The sequence below is a fragment of the Urtica dioica genome, chromosome 10, assembly GCF_054948205.1.
Source record: "Urtica dioica subsp. dioica isolate 48M chromosome 10, U.dioica_male_clone48M_v1_H2, whole genome shotgun sequence".
Taxonomy (NCBI): Eukaryota; Viridiplantae; Streptophyta; class Magnoliopsida; order Rosales; family Urticaceae; genus Urtica; species Urtica dioica.
In genome coordinates this window covers 22328611-22342270 of record NC_142765.1, presented here as the reverse complement: position 1 = coordinate 22342270, position 13660 = coordinate 22328611, and the positions used below count along the sequence as shown (strand labels likewise).

General features: G+C 41.4%; 2 long non-coding RNA genes across 2 annotated transcripts; both read right to left on the bottom strand.

Annotated features, from left to right (window-relative positions):
- Positions 1-1154: 1154 nt before the first annotated feature.
- Positions 1155-3731, bottom strand: LOC149384079 (uncharacterized). Its single transcript, XR_016301918.1, has 3 exons — positions 3614-3731; positions 2849-3044; positions 1155-1559 (listed from the first exon to the last, which is right to left on the bottom strand). It is a non-coding gene; the product is annotated as an uncharacterized LOC149384079 (long non-coding RNA).
- Positions 3732-9673: 5942 nt separating this feature from the next.
- LOC149384078 (uncharacterized) lies at positions 9674-11909 on the bottom strand. Its single transcript, XR_016301922.1, has 3 exons — positions 11792-11909; positions 11027-11222; positions 9674-9737 (listed from the first exon to the last, which is right to left on the bottom strand). It is a non-coding gene; the product is annotated as an uncharacterized LOC149384078 (long non-coding RNA).
- Positions 11910-13660: the final 1751 nt, after the last annotated feature.

The following is a 13660-nucleotide window of genomic DNA, read 5'->3' as shown; positions in this document are numbered from 1 at the left end:
TGTGCTTGCTATCGATATACGAGGTCATTCAACAAACAGAAGTGTCATGATTATATGTCTCTAATTAAGTCCTTCAATTGTGCTTGCTATCCGTATACGAGGTCATTCAACAAACACAAGTGTTTTCTTGGCTAAAGTATTAATCACAAACATTAGGACAAAAAAAGCTTTTGGATGCGACAAAAGTCAGGTGGAATTTTCATCTCTCAAAAGTTGTCCGCATCTAAAGACCCTTTTTTTTTCCTAGCGAAATGGTGATCATGTATTCATCTTCTGTTATGTTTAACACTTATGAGAAAGGTAAGCCATTCCAACTTCTATGATTCCAACACAGTAAAAAAATTTCTTGTTCTCCTCGGTTACTTCAACAGCCGAGTATTGTCCTCACTAAGATTGTACATGATCTCTCTAGTCTCGTTTCACCAAACCAGAATTCTTTATCAACGACGCATAATCAACTGAACATGTTTCTTGTGATGAATAATTATGCTACTTCAACATCTTCTCTGAGTCACCATACACTAGAAATAGTCCATGCGCTCATCACTAATAGTCATTTGATGGTCACATGCCTCGAGAACTTCTCATCACCAGCCACAAATTGTACTCGGTCTATGAAGCACTCTTAAATCCTGATTGGAAGTCAGACATGCAAGTTGAATTTAATGAGCAATTGGCGAACAAAAAAGGTCACCAGTAGACTTTCCCTTGGATAGAAAGACTAATGATTGTAAATGTGTCTTTTACATCAATGGAAACTCGAAAGCCAATTTAAATAGGCTAAAAACTCAGTTATGATCGCCTAGGGATTTCACAAAACCCCCTCAATTTGAATTCTTTGAAACACTTACGCCATAAATAAAACCAACCAACGTTTGGACCATTCATGCCTTATATCTTGTCTAGAGATTGAAAAGTGTACGAACTTAACATCAACAATGCACTCTTGAAAAAAAATAATAAGTGAAGAGGTTTACTTTAATTAACCATTCGGGCTTTGATGTATCAGGTACCGAACACCAAGTATGGATCAAGTAGGCCCCACATTAATATAATAAATTAAGACTTCAGACGCAACAATTATCACGACTAAAACACAAGAAGTTGCAGTTGAGAGAGAGAGAGAAAATATGGAAAATATCAACAGTACTGTCACGACCCGCAGGACACCCGTCGCCCTCGGACCGCGACCTTTACCTATACTCACATACTATCAACTCATTCATTATTTATAAACCACATTTTTTGAAAAGAGTAGCATTGAAGTCATGAGTAGTTTGTAGAAAAATACGGTAAAATTTTTCTTTTCTTTTTAAAATGCTTTACAACTACTTATGACCGCTACTCGTAAACACGGCCTAGGCCTTCAGCGCGTGTTTACATTTTACAAAACTTTAATAAAATACTTACTTAATATCAAATGAACTAGAAACAGAGTTCGAGCTGGTTTTAAAGAAAATAAAACCTTACATGTCTTTCCTACATGTATCCGTCCTTGCCACAGGTCGTCATGAGATCTACGTTGACTAGCACTTCCGCTTCGCCTGAGCTTCCTTCATCTAGAGGGAGGGGGTATTGTGGGGTGAGTCACACCGACTCAGTAAGCAGGATATCTAACCTAGTGCTACATGAGATGCACGAATGCAGATGATGAATACAGACAATAGATGCTGATGACGAATGCAAATGACAACAGCAGGTAGCAGATTCAGCAGAATATCGATCATTCAGCATCAAGAAAATATCTAACTGGCTAACACGAACAATTTCTTATCGAAGTTCATTCATTCATTCAGGAATCCGGCATTCTCCGGTTCCCTCAAAATCTCATCCATCTCACGCATCCCGGCGCCTTACATCAGTGGACTGGGCCCAATCGACACTTCAGTCCGCAGCCGCTCATGAGAGATGAGTAAGCTATTCCGAAAACTCGAGCCTAGCTATTCCGAAAATATCTAACTGGCTAACACGAACAATTTCTTATCGAAGTTCATTCATTCATTCAGGAATCCGGCATTCTCCGGTTCCCTCAAAATCTCATCCATCTCACGCATCCCGGCGCCTTACATCAGTGGACTGGGCCCAATCGACACTTCAGTCCGCAGCCGCTCATGAGAGATGAGTAAGCTATTCCGAAAACTCGAGCCTAGCTCTCGGAAAGCCGAAGTTTTAATGTCTGGGATCCACTAGCACATGTAGGAGGGCCTTGACGCGCGTATGGTAGATGGGAGCTAACCCTCACCAATCCCTGATTAGTTCAGGGTTCATATTTCCCTCAGGACAGGTAAGCCACTCATCGACTTACCTGAAGCCACCCATCGACTTCCCATTAAAGGGCCTTCAGGAATGCCACTCGCTACATTGCCGACGAGAGTTCGTTATGTTTTACAGGAGCTGTCTACAGCCTACCTGTCTATCTTATTACATGAGGAGATCTTATCGGGATAAAGCCCATCATTAACATTATTAATTTCACTGTATGGCTCTTTAAATATTTTAGAAGGAGTTGTCGACAGCTGTGAGGCTGGACCTTCTCCTAGAACAGTTCCTCTCGGGATTGAATCCGGAGGACACCGTCTTTCCTCCTCCTGTTGTCCTCTCATCAGGACGAAGGGGTAAAACCTATAACAGAAGCTCAACATAGTTTTAAAGGCTTCAAGGTTCTTAACCCGCTAATCGTTTAACCCTACCATTTTATCATCTTTTTAGTTAGTGGCCGAAGCCTTATTCGGTCATCTTGTCTAACTGAGGGATTCTCTTTGTTTTAGGATTAAACGAAGAAACATAAACAATTATTCTACTAGGCACCATTCCCCTTTTTGGCGCCTCAAACTTAAATCCCACTTACCCGGAATAGTTCGTTGAAGAACTCGATGAATTCCGGAGAACACTTTGCTTTACACGCTTCCCGAGACCTTTAGCACGTCCTGGAGCGTCGAGAGAGGAGTTAATCGAGCTTTAATTTCGATAACTCTTTTTCTTAGAATCTTCAAAACCGGCTTCGTCACCTCCGCCTCGTCCGGTTTCCGTTCGTCCGTCTAGATCTGTAACCAAGTCATTGAATCCAATAACGAGTCAATTTCACAATTTCAAACTCGTACCAAAATTCCCAAACTTGTCAACAAACCCAATAACTTGTCACAAAATCCACATTGACTCAAACCCGAACCAAACCAAGCAAACACTTAACCCGAGGCTCAGAAATATCATTCCAAAATCAGATCAAATCAGTCAAAATGATAAAAATGCTCGTGGTCAACAAACCTCTGACCAAACCAAATACACGGCCAAGGAAAAACACACTTGGCCATAACGAGCATTTAATCAGAACAACACTTTCAACGCCAGAATCAAAACAATAACCTCAACTCATCATCTCAAAATTCCCAGCCAAAAAGATTCACACGGCCAAGACATAAACACGGCCAAGAATCAACCAAACCAAACGATTTCAAACTCAAACCTCCAATTCAAAGTTTCAACATCGAGAATCAAGTTCAAACAACAACTTATCACCCTCAATTCCTCAAAAAAATCAACATCAAACTCGAAATCCCCAAATCAATCCTTATAAACCCTAACTTGAATTCAATTTGGGTAAAAGGAATTTCACCTCGTTTCTGGAGGAATCGAACTCTCCGAGGTTCAATCTTCTCTTCACCGGTGTCTCCTCGCCGGCGGCGCTCTCGGCGGCTCGCGGCGGTCGCGCGCTCGGTCGAGGCTCGGTGGTCGCGCGCCCGGATTCGTTCCACGGCGGCAGTTCACGTGAGAGACGGCTGGGTTAGCTCGTCTGGGCCTCGCACTGAAGATCTGTGGCTCGGAGATTGCTCACGAGCTCGGTTCTGTGGCCGAGAGAGCTCGTTCAATCTCTTCTCTTCTTCTTCTTTCTTTTCTTTTTTTTTTCTCCTGGTTGCCGATTCTTTTCTTCTTCACTCGGCCAAGTGATACTTATCACTTTGAAGAAGATGAGTCATAGATGACGTGGCAAGCTAGGAAGAAAACATCTTATTCACAATCCAAACTCTTTTCCTTGTTTTCTTTCAAATGGGTCCCTTAAAAAATTGTTACAACCACGTCCTTTGACATAATTATTTAATCAAATCCATAACCGTACGGATTATAATTATAGGATTCGAACCGGGAATTTTCTCGTTCGTTCTCGAATAATTTAAATATATTTAAGGTTTCTCGGAATTAATTCTCGTCCTTAAGAATGTCTTTCTTAAATTAATTTCCGGAATATTTTCCCGGAATTAATTTATTATTCGAGATAAACTCGATAATTCCTTTACTCATTCCGAGATTTCTCATTACCTTAATATATTTAAATCACTTGATAAACTCATTGGACCATAATTCGTTCGAGAGACGAAAAAATATAACGAGGAATCTACTTCACTAATTTCCTTCCGGATTCCTTTCACGTTGAAATCAGCTAGGTCGTTAAAATATATTTTCACTTTCACAATCCTTCTTACATTCGTGAAAATATTCTAAAACCTTATCGGCCTTAATATTCTTAATTCCTCATTCTCGATTATTTCCTCGTTCCTTCGAGAAATTCCTTGATATTATTTCCTTTGAAATCTTGAAATCTCACTTGAAATGTGAACCGAGGGAGTATAGAGAAAATCTTCTCGTTTATCTGAGACGAGAGAGGAATGAAATTCTATATAAATTCAAACGAGAGAGAGAAATATAATTTCATTTATTTATTTGCGAGAGAGAGAATCATATGGAGACGGCGTTTAGAAAGTTAGGTTGTGCGGGTCTCACAACCCCTACCCCCTTAGAAAAGTTTCGTCCTCGAAACTTAGGAAAACGACGGATACTTCTTCTTAAGTTCCCATATCGCTTTCTCTTATTTGTGCCATTCTCATTGCACTCCTACTAAGGGGACGATTCTGCTTCTCACAGCTTTTCTTTCTATCGAGAGTTGCCACTATCGACCCTCCTTCCACACCTTTCTCAGAAATTTACTTCTTGGTCGAGAGAAGGTCAGGAGAGATTTCTACATGCTTCCTCAGCTTGAGAGTTTCATGCACATAAAAGTGTTTACATGCGCAGTACTAGCAGACAATCACTGCTACAACTTGCTTCAGGACCTCAAAGGATCCTATACATCTCGCAGCTTAACTTCCTTTTTCTCAAATTTCATCACTTCATACGTTAGTGAATCATTTGGGAGCTCTTTGTCCCGAATTTTTGAGAGGTCCTTAACGCTTACTTACATAGCTTATGATTATTTTTCCCATAACCTCTAAGCAAATCAAATATCTTGATCAGAAACGATCGATTGAGGCACTCCATACATGCGTGCCATCTCGTTGATAACAAAATTTAGCTACCTTATCAACGTAATAGGTGGTTCTTATGGAAAAGAAGTGGCCTTTCTTTGTCAACTTGTCTGCAATCACCCAGACCGCATTACAGTCCTGGGGAAACCCAACATAAGATCCATCATGATCTCATCCCACCTTCTCTGTGGGACATCCAGGGTTACCATAACCCTACGGGTTTTCGATACTCAGCCTTAACTTGTTGACATGCTAGATACTTCTAGACGCAAGTTGCCACATTTCTCTTCACATCCGGCCACCGATATACCCCTTTCGGGTCTTAATACATCATTTTCACACCTCGGGAAAAAAAATAAGGAGTTCCATAAATCCCTTGTAGCGATTGGCTACGGAGATCATTATCGGCAGACACATGAATCCTGCCATCACACGTTACAACTTCATTGTTGTACAGTGGAAACTCGCCCCTTGACTTACCATGGGCGTCAAACCTCTTATCAAACAGATGCACATCGGCATAACGCCCTTCCTTAATCTTTATGAGAATGGTCAGTGCAGTACTAACACGTACTAAACTTTTCCTCATCAACCATAGTTGCGTTCTCTAACCTCACTCAACGTCCTTGCCTCAACAAATTATCATCATCAAATCTTAATTTCTTCGGGGAAAATGCAAGAAATGGAGTTGACATTAGACACTCATTACCTTCTGGTAATGTCCACACATCTCTATGTTCGTCCCAACTTGCTCGCGTATTCTTATCGTGGTACACGACCATTTTCCTTAATTGCTTCAGTCCATCATTCTTTCAATGAGGACATCACTCAAAGGATTATCTCTTCAAGCCAAGGCTCACACTTTGAGAGTCTGGCCTAGGGTCATTTCTCTTGAATTCCACTAAAATTGACCTTTACATGTTATTCATACCTCGCTCTAGTCTCCCGAGTATATGAAGATATCATCCACAAGGACGATCATGAGTTTATCTAGAAATTCCTCAAACACTTGGTTCATCGAATTCTTAAACGTGGTAGAGACATGAGTAATCCAAAAGACATGAAAATAACTCACGATGCCCAAGTTGCTTCCAATCAGTTGTCGTCAAGGTATCTCCACCTTGAATCTTAGCTACTAGTACCTTGATCGTAGCTTGGTCTTTGAGAAGACTGTCGTTCTCATTAGCTGGTTGGATAGACTATTGTCCAAACATGATACATATTCGTTCTTAATCGTCACTTGGTTTATGACATCCTTGTCATTACAAATCTCAGGGTTCTGTTGGCTTGGTTAACGTATAAAACACCTTGAGCGTAAGAAAAACTCTTATCCATCAACCCTTCCGGATACCTCTTTGAGTTCTTTGAACTATGTTAAGGTGGTTTGATACATATCTCGCTATATGGCATATCTCGATGAGTCAGCTCCATACGCATCTTAATCATGTGGAATTCTTATCACGTTGTCCAAGGATACTTCCAAAAAGTCACTTATGACACAGATATGTATTGGCTCGATCTATCTTGTTGATATCGCTTACGTTCGTTAGGGACTCAAAAGCGTTAATCCATAGCAACTCCAAGGTTCTTATTTTCAAAACCATCAAAAAGAGCAGTCTTCAGAGCCATCCACGAAAGTAATACAGCTCACTTCCGAGAGCACGCAACTCACCCTTGTCCATGTTAGGGTTTCCAACTATGAAATGCCTACACTTGTTAGTCCATTATGAGTATTACGTCATATCGACTTGTCTAGGCTTACCTAGATGAGTCGCTAAGAGTCAACCTTGGACATAGACAAATACGTTCTCAACTTTAACGTAAACTCTGAAGATCTCTTCTGGACTAAACTTGTTACACAAAGGGTTTAATCCTCAGACTACACAAGCTTGTTACTCAAATTCATGCCACCCTTCCTTGAGTGTTCGCCTATTCCATAAAACTTCACGTTCTTTTATTGAGTCATCTTACCACTCCTTGGTTGAGACCTAGTGCTAAATTCCTTTTGGCCTCAACGATCAAAGCGTTGCTGGAAGTAATTCTTCCTTTGTTTATGCTAGCAAACGGTGGTAACATCACAATGACTGCGACTTCCAAGTCTCCTTGTCAAACATTAATCCACCATGCCCTCTGAACTACAAGGGCGTAGATCCAGAGTCTGGTCTTGCCTCTACTTGCTTCACCGACGTGATAACCAACTTATGCATATGCTTGATTTCCCTCGCTTGATAAGTTGAAACCAGAGCTGAAGATGATTGAACTAGTTCATTGATCTCGCATCTTTTCATTGCATGGATCTATGTGCTCGTGGATCCTCCTTGTCGTACCAACTTCACTTGAACACCTTTTGTTAACAAAATGGCTCTCATTATTGTCATCTTGGTATCATGCATTGCCATGAAAATTTTACTAGCTTATAGGTCATTTAGACCCACTAGTAAACAACATGCGACACGTTATGTGCATTCTAGCTACATATAGCCAATAGCGGCTGAATATTTTCACTCCAATTCTCAACAACTGGTGGATCATGACTTATGTTAAACACTGAAGACTCTGCTTCCAGAATTGCATGTCCACTGTCTCTTCCACTCAAAGGTCACCTTAGGAAAACGGTAGTGCGACTTCTTCGCCTTTAATCCCGAAATTAGGTGAAGGGCTCATACGACTCGTTTTCGACAGCTGGTCCTTGGACTTGGCCAAACTACCAATCCAGATTGAGCGATCGCATCATCCAGCGAGTTTGTTGCCCCTCTTCTCATCATGACATTTGAGCTCTCTAACGATCGCTCGACTTCAGTTACTCGAGCATCGAGGGTCACACTTCCCTCAACCTGTTTATTTGAAATTTGATCATACCAAGTGATACTAATATACATTAGAGCGATAACACATACCCTTACACATCACTCAGAGTATGTACAATCCTGCAGGATGGTCTCTTTAACTCGCTTCGGCAAGCATAACCATTTATCTCACAAGGATCCTCCATAAGTTCCTTGGCTATCGACTAGTCTGTTCACAGCTAGTCAAAACTTTTTCTTAACTGAGTAACTATACACTAAAAAAAAATTTATACTATCATCCAAAATCATTAGGTGATCATGTCATCTGCAAAGTGATCTTCCGTCACTGGTCAAGGGCTCTACACCAGATCTTGCTTCTCTTATTCGGAGAAGAGATCATCAATCAGCCAAAAGTGACTAGGAATGGGGAGTGGAGTTACTTTGTCATCACATATCAGGGTACGTCAGTACTACTCATGAGTACAAAGGCCTGCAACATCATGCATCAACCGATACCCCTTCTACGAGGATCTGTTCACAGTCCACGTAGGCATATGTCTCTTTCTAGACTCATTCGTTTAGCTGCTTCAACAGCTGTTGAGGAACTCCTTAATCCGCATTCCACACTCCATAACTGATTCTCAGCATCATGGGTTAGGCATCTTGCCTTGCGCTCCCTCTTATCCAGGGTGAAACATCGCAGAACACATTGACTTATCATTTGGGATACTCTGCCCAAGACCTATTCAAGCCCATCACGGCTCCAGAGAGCTCTATGCTCGTCAATTTACATGCACGAGTCTAATGAAACGGAAATAGATCACTAGCATACGATGATGGTTTAAGGATGATTGCGTACCTCCTTCGTTGATGAATTACTCGCGTCCAGCGTTCACTTATCGTGAACTTGGGCTCCTTGCTTCATCTAGAAGCCTTAGGAACACTTCGCCGTACTCTAACTAACCAAGCGACCATCTGTTCATAAGCCGGCGATCAAAGACGAAGGGGTACGAGACCACAATTACTAGTCCTGAAGATATGGAAGGTCAAGCTAAGAGATCACTTCATTCGTAACAAGAAGACCTTCTTACGCTATCACGTTTTGTCGACCCATAGCTCCCCGAATAACCATTTAAAACATGGTTAATACTGTAGATGCTCAAGCCGTAAACGAAATACTCAGTCAACCGATAGATCTCACAGTCTACAGAAACGACTAAACCTGGGCTCTGATACCAAAAACTTTGTCACGACCCGCAGGACACCCGTCGCCCTCGGACCGCGACCTTTACCTATACTCACATACTATCAACTCATTCATTATTTATAAACCACATTTTTTGAAAAGAGTAGCATTGAAGTCATGAGTAGTTTGTAGAAAAATACGGTAAAATTTTTCTTTTCTTTTTAAAATGCTTTACAACTACTTATGACCGCTACTCGTAAACACGGCCTAGGCCTTCAGCGCGTGTTTACATTTTACAAAACTTTAATAAAATACTTACTTAATATCAAATGAACTAGAAACAGAGTTCGAGCTGGTTTTAAAGAAAATAAAACCTTACATGTCTTTCCTACATGTATCTGTCCTTGCCACAGGTCGTCATGAGATCTACGTTGACTAGCACTTCCGCTTCGCCTGAGCTTCCTTCATCTACAGGGAGGGGGTATTGTGGGGTGAGTCACACCGACTCAGTAAGCAGGATATCTAACCTAGTGCTACATGAGATGCACGAATGCAGATGATGAATACAGACAATAGATGCTGATGACGAATGCAAATGACAACAGCAGGTAGCAGATTCAGCAGAATATCGATCATTCAGCATCAAGAAAATATCTAACTGGCTAACACGAACAATTTCTTATCGAAGTTCATTCATTCATTCAGGAATCCGGCATTCTCCGGTTCCCTCAAAATCTCATCCATCTCACGCATCCCGGCGCCTTACATCAGTGGACTGGGCCCAATCGACACTTCAGTCCGCAGCCGCTCATGAGAGATGAGTAAGCTATTCCGAAAACTCGAGCCTAGCTATTCCGAAAATATCTAACTGGCTAACACGAACAATTTCTTATCGAAGTTCATTCATTCATTCAGGAATCCGGCATTCTCCGGTTCCCTCAAAATCTCATCCATCTCACGCATCCCGGCGCCTTACATCAGTGGACTGGGCCCAATCGACACTTCAGTCCGCAGCCGCTCATGAGAGATGAGTAAGCTATTCCGAAAACTCGAGCCTAGCTCTCGGAAAGCCGAAGTTTTAATGTCTGGGATCCACTAGCACATGTAGGAGGGCCTTGACGCGCGTATGGTAGATGGGAGCTAACCCTCACCAATCCCTGATTAGTTCAGGGTTCATATTTCCCTCAGGACAGGTAAGCCACTCATCGACTTACCTGAAGCCACCCATCGACTTCCCATTAAAGGGCCTTCAGGAATGCCACTCGCTACATTGCCGACGAGAGTTCGTTATGTTTTACAGGAGCTGTCTACAGCCTACCTGTCTATCTTATTACATGAGGAGATCTTATCGGGATAAAGCCCATCATTAACATTATTAATTTCACTGTATGGCTCTTTAAATATTTTAGAAGGAGTTGTCGACAGCTGTGAGGCTGGACCTTCTCCTAGAACAGTTCCTCTCGGGATTGAATCCGGAGGACACCGTCTTTCCTCCTCCTGTTGTCCTCTCATCAGGACGAAGGGGTAAAACCTATAACAGAAGCTCAACATAGTTTTAAAGGCTTCAAGGTTCTTAACCCGCTAATCGTTTAACCCTACCATTTTATCATCTTTTTAGTTAGTGGCCGAAGCCTTATTCGGTCATCTTGTCTAACTGAGGGATTCTCTTTGTTTTAGGATTAAACGAAGAAACATAAACAATTATTCTACTAGGCACCATTCCCCTTTTTGGCGCCTCAAACTTAAATCCCACTTACCCGGAATAGTTCGTTGAAGAACTCGATGAATTCCGGAGAACACTTTGCTTTACACGCTTCCCGAGACCTTTAGCACGTCCTGGAGCGTCGAGAGAGGAGTTAATCGAGCTTTAATTTCGATAACTCTTTTTCTTAGAATCTTCAAAACCGGCTTCGTCACCTCCGCCTCGTCCGGTTTCCGTTCGTCCGTCTAGATCTGTAACCAAGTCATTGAATCCAATAACGAGTCAATTTCACAATTTCAAACTCGTACCAAAATTCCCAAACTTGTCAACAAACCCAATAACTTGTCACAAAATCCACATTGACTCAAACCCGAACCAAACCAAGCAAACACTTAACCCGAGGCTCAGAAATATCATTCCAAAATCAGATCAAATCAGTCAAAATGATAAAAATGCTCGTGGTCAACAAACCTCTGACCAAACCAAATACACGGCCAAGGAAAAACACACTTGGCCATAACGAGCATTTAATCAGAACAACACTTTCAACGCCAGAATCAAAACAATAACCTCAACTCATCATCTCAAAATTCCCAGCCAAAAAGATTCACACGGCCAAGACATAAACACGGCCAAGAATCAACCAAACCAAACGATTTCAAACTCAAACCTCCAATTCAAAGTTTCAACATCGAGAATCAAGTTCAAACAACAACTTATCACCCTCAATTCCTCAAAAAAATCAACATCAAACTCGAAATCCCCAAATCAATCCTTATAAACCCTAACTTGAATTCAATTTGGGTAAAAGGAATTTCACCTCGTTTCTGGAGGAATCGAACTCTCCGAGGTTCAATCTTCTCTTCACCGGTGTCTCCTCGCCGGCGGCGCTCTCGGCGGCTCGCGGCGGTCGCGCGCTCGGTCGAGGCTCGGTGGTCGCGCGCCCGGATTCGTTCCACGGCGGCAGTTCACGTGAGAGACGGCTGGGTTAGCTCGTCTGGGCCTCGCACTGAAGATCTGTGGCTCGGAGATTGCTCACGAGCTCGGTTCTGTGGCCGAGAGAGCTCGTTCAATCTCTTCTCTTCTTCTTCTTTCTTTTCTTTTTTTTTTCTCCTGGTTGCCGATTCTTTTCTTCTTCACTCGGCCAAGTGATACTTATCACTTTGAAGAAGATGAGTCATAGATGACGTGGCAAGCTAGGAAGAAAACATCTTATTCACAATCCAAACTCTTTTCCTTGTTTTCTTTCAAATGGGTCCCTTAAAAAATTGTTACAACCACGTCCTTTGACATAATTATTTAATCAAATCCATAACCGTACGGATTATAATTATAGGATTCGAACCGGGAATTTTCTCGTTCGTTCTCGAATAATTTAAATATATTTAAGGTTTCTCGGAATTAATTCTCGTCCTTAAGAATGTCTTTCTTAAATTAATTTCCGGAATATTTTCCCGGAATTAATTTATTATTCGAGATAAACTCGATAATTCCTTTACTCATTCCGAGATTTCTCATTACCTTAATATATTTAAATCACTTGATAAACTCATTGGACCATAATTCGTTCGAGAGACGAAAAAATATAACGAGGAATCTACTTCACTAATTTCCTTCCGGATTCCTTTCACGTTGAAATCAGCTAGGTCGTTAAAATATATTTTCACTTTCACAATCCTTCTTACATTCGTGAAAATATTCTAAAACCTTATCGGCCTTAATATTCTTAATTCCTCATTCTCGATTATTTCCTCGTTCCTTCGAGAAATTCCTTGATATTATTTCCTTTGAAATCTTGAAATCTCACTTGAAATGTGAACCGAGGGAGTATAGAGAAAATCTTCTCGTTTATCTGAGACGAGAGAGGAATGAAATTCTATATAAATTCAAACGAGAGAGAGAAATATAATTTCATTTATTTATTTGCGAGAGAGAGAATCATATGGAGACGGCGTTTAGAAAGTTAGGTTGTGCGGGTCTCACAACCCCTACCCCCTTAGAAAAGTTTCGTCCTCGAAACTTAGGAAAACGACGGATACTTCTTCTTAAGTTCCCATATCGCTTTCTCTTATTTGTGCCATTCTCATTGCACTCCTACTAAGGGGACGATTCTGCTTCTCACAGCTTTTCTTTCTATCGAGAGTTGCCACTATCGACCCTCCTTCCACACCTTTCTCAGAAATTTACTTCTTGGTCGAGAGAAGGTCAGGAGAGATTTCTACATGCTTCCTCAGCTTGAGAGTTTCATGCACATAAAAGTGTTTACATGCGCAGTACTAGCAGACAATCACTGCTACAACTTGCTTCAGGACCTCAAAGGATCCTATACATCTCGCAGCTTAACTTCCTTTTTCTCAAATTTCATCACTTCATACGTTAGTGAATCATTTGGGAGCTCTTTGTCCCGAATTTTTGAGAGGTCCTTAACGCTTACTTACATAGCTTATGATTATTTTTCCCATAACCTCTAAGCAAATCAAATATCTTGATCAGAAACGATCGATTGAGGCACTCCATACATGCGTGCCATCTCGTTGATAACAAAATTTAGCTACCTTATCAACGTAATAGGTGGTTCTTATGGAAAAGAAGTGGCCTTTCTTTGTCAACTTGTCTGCAATCACCCAGACCGCATTACAGTCCTGGGGAAACCCAACATAAGATCCATCATGATCTCATCCCACCTTCT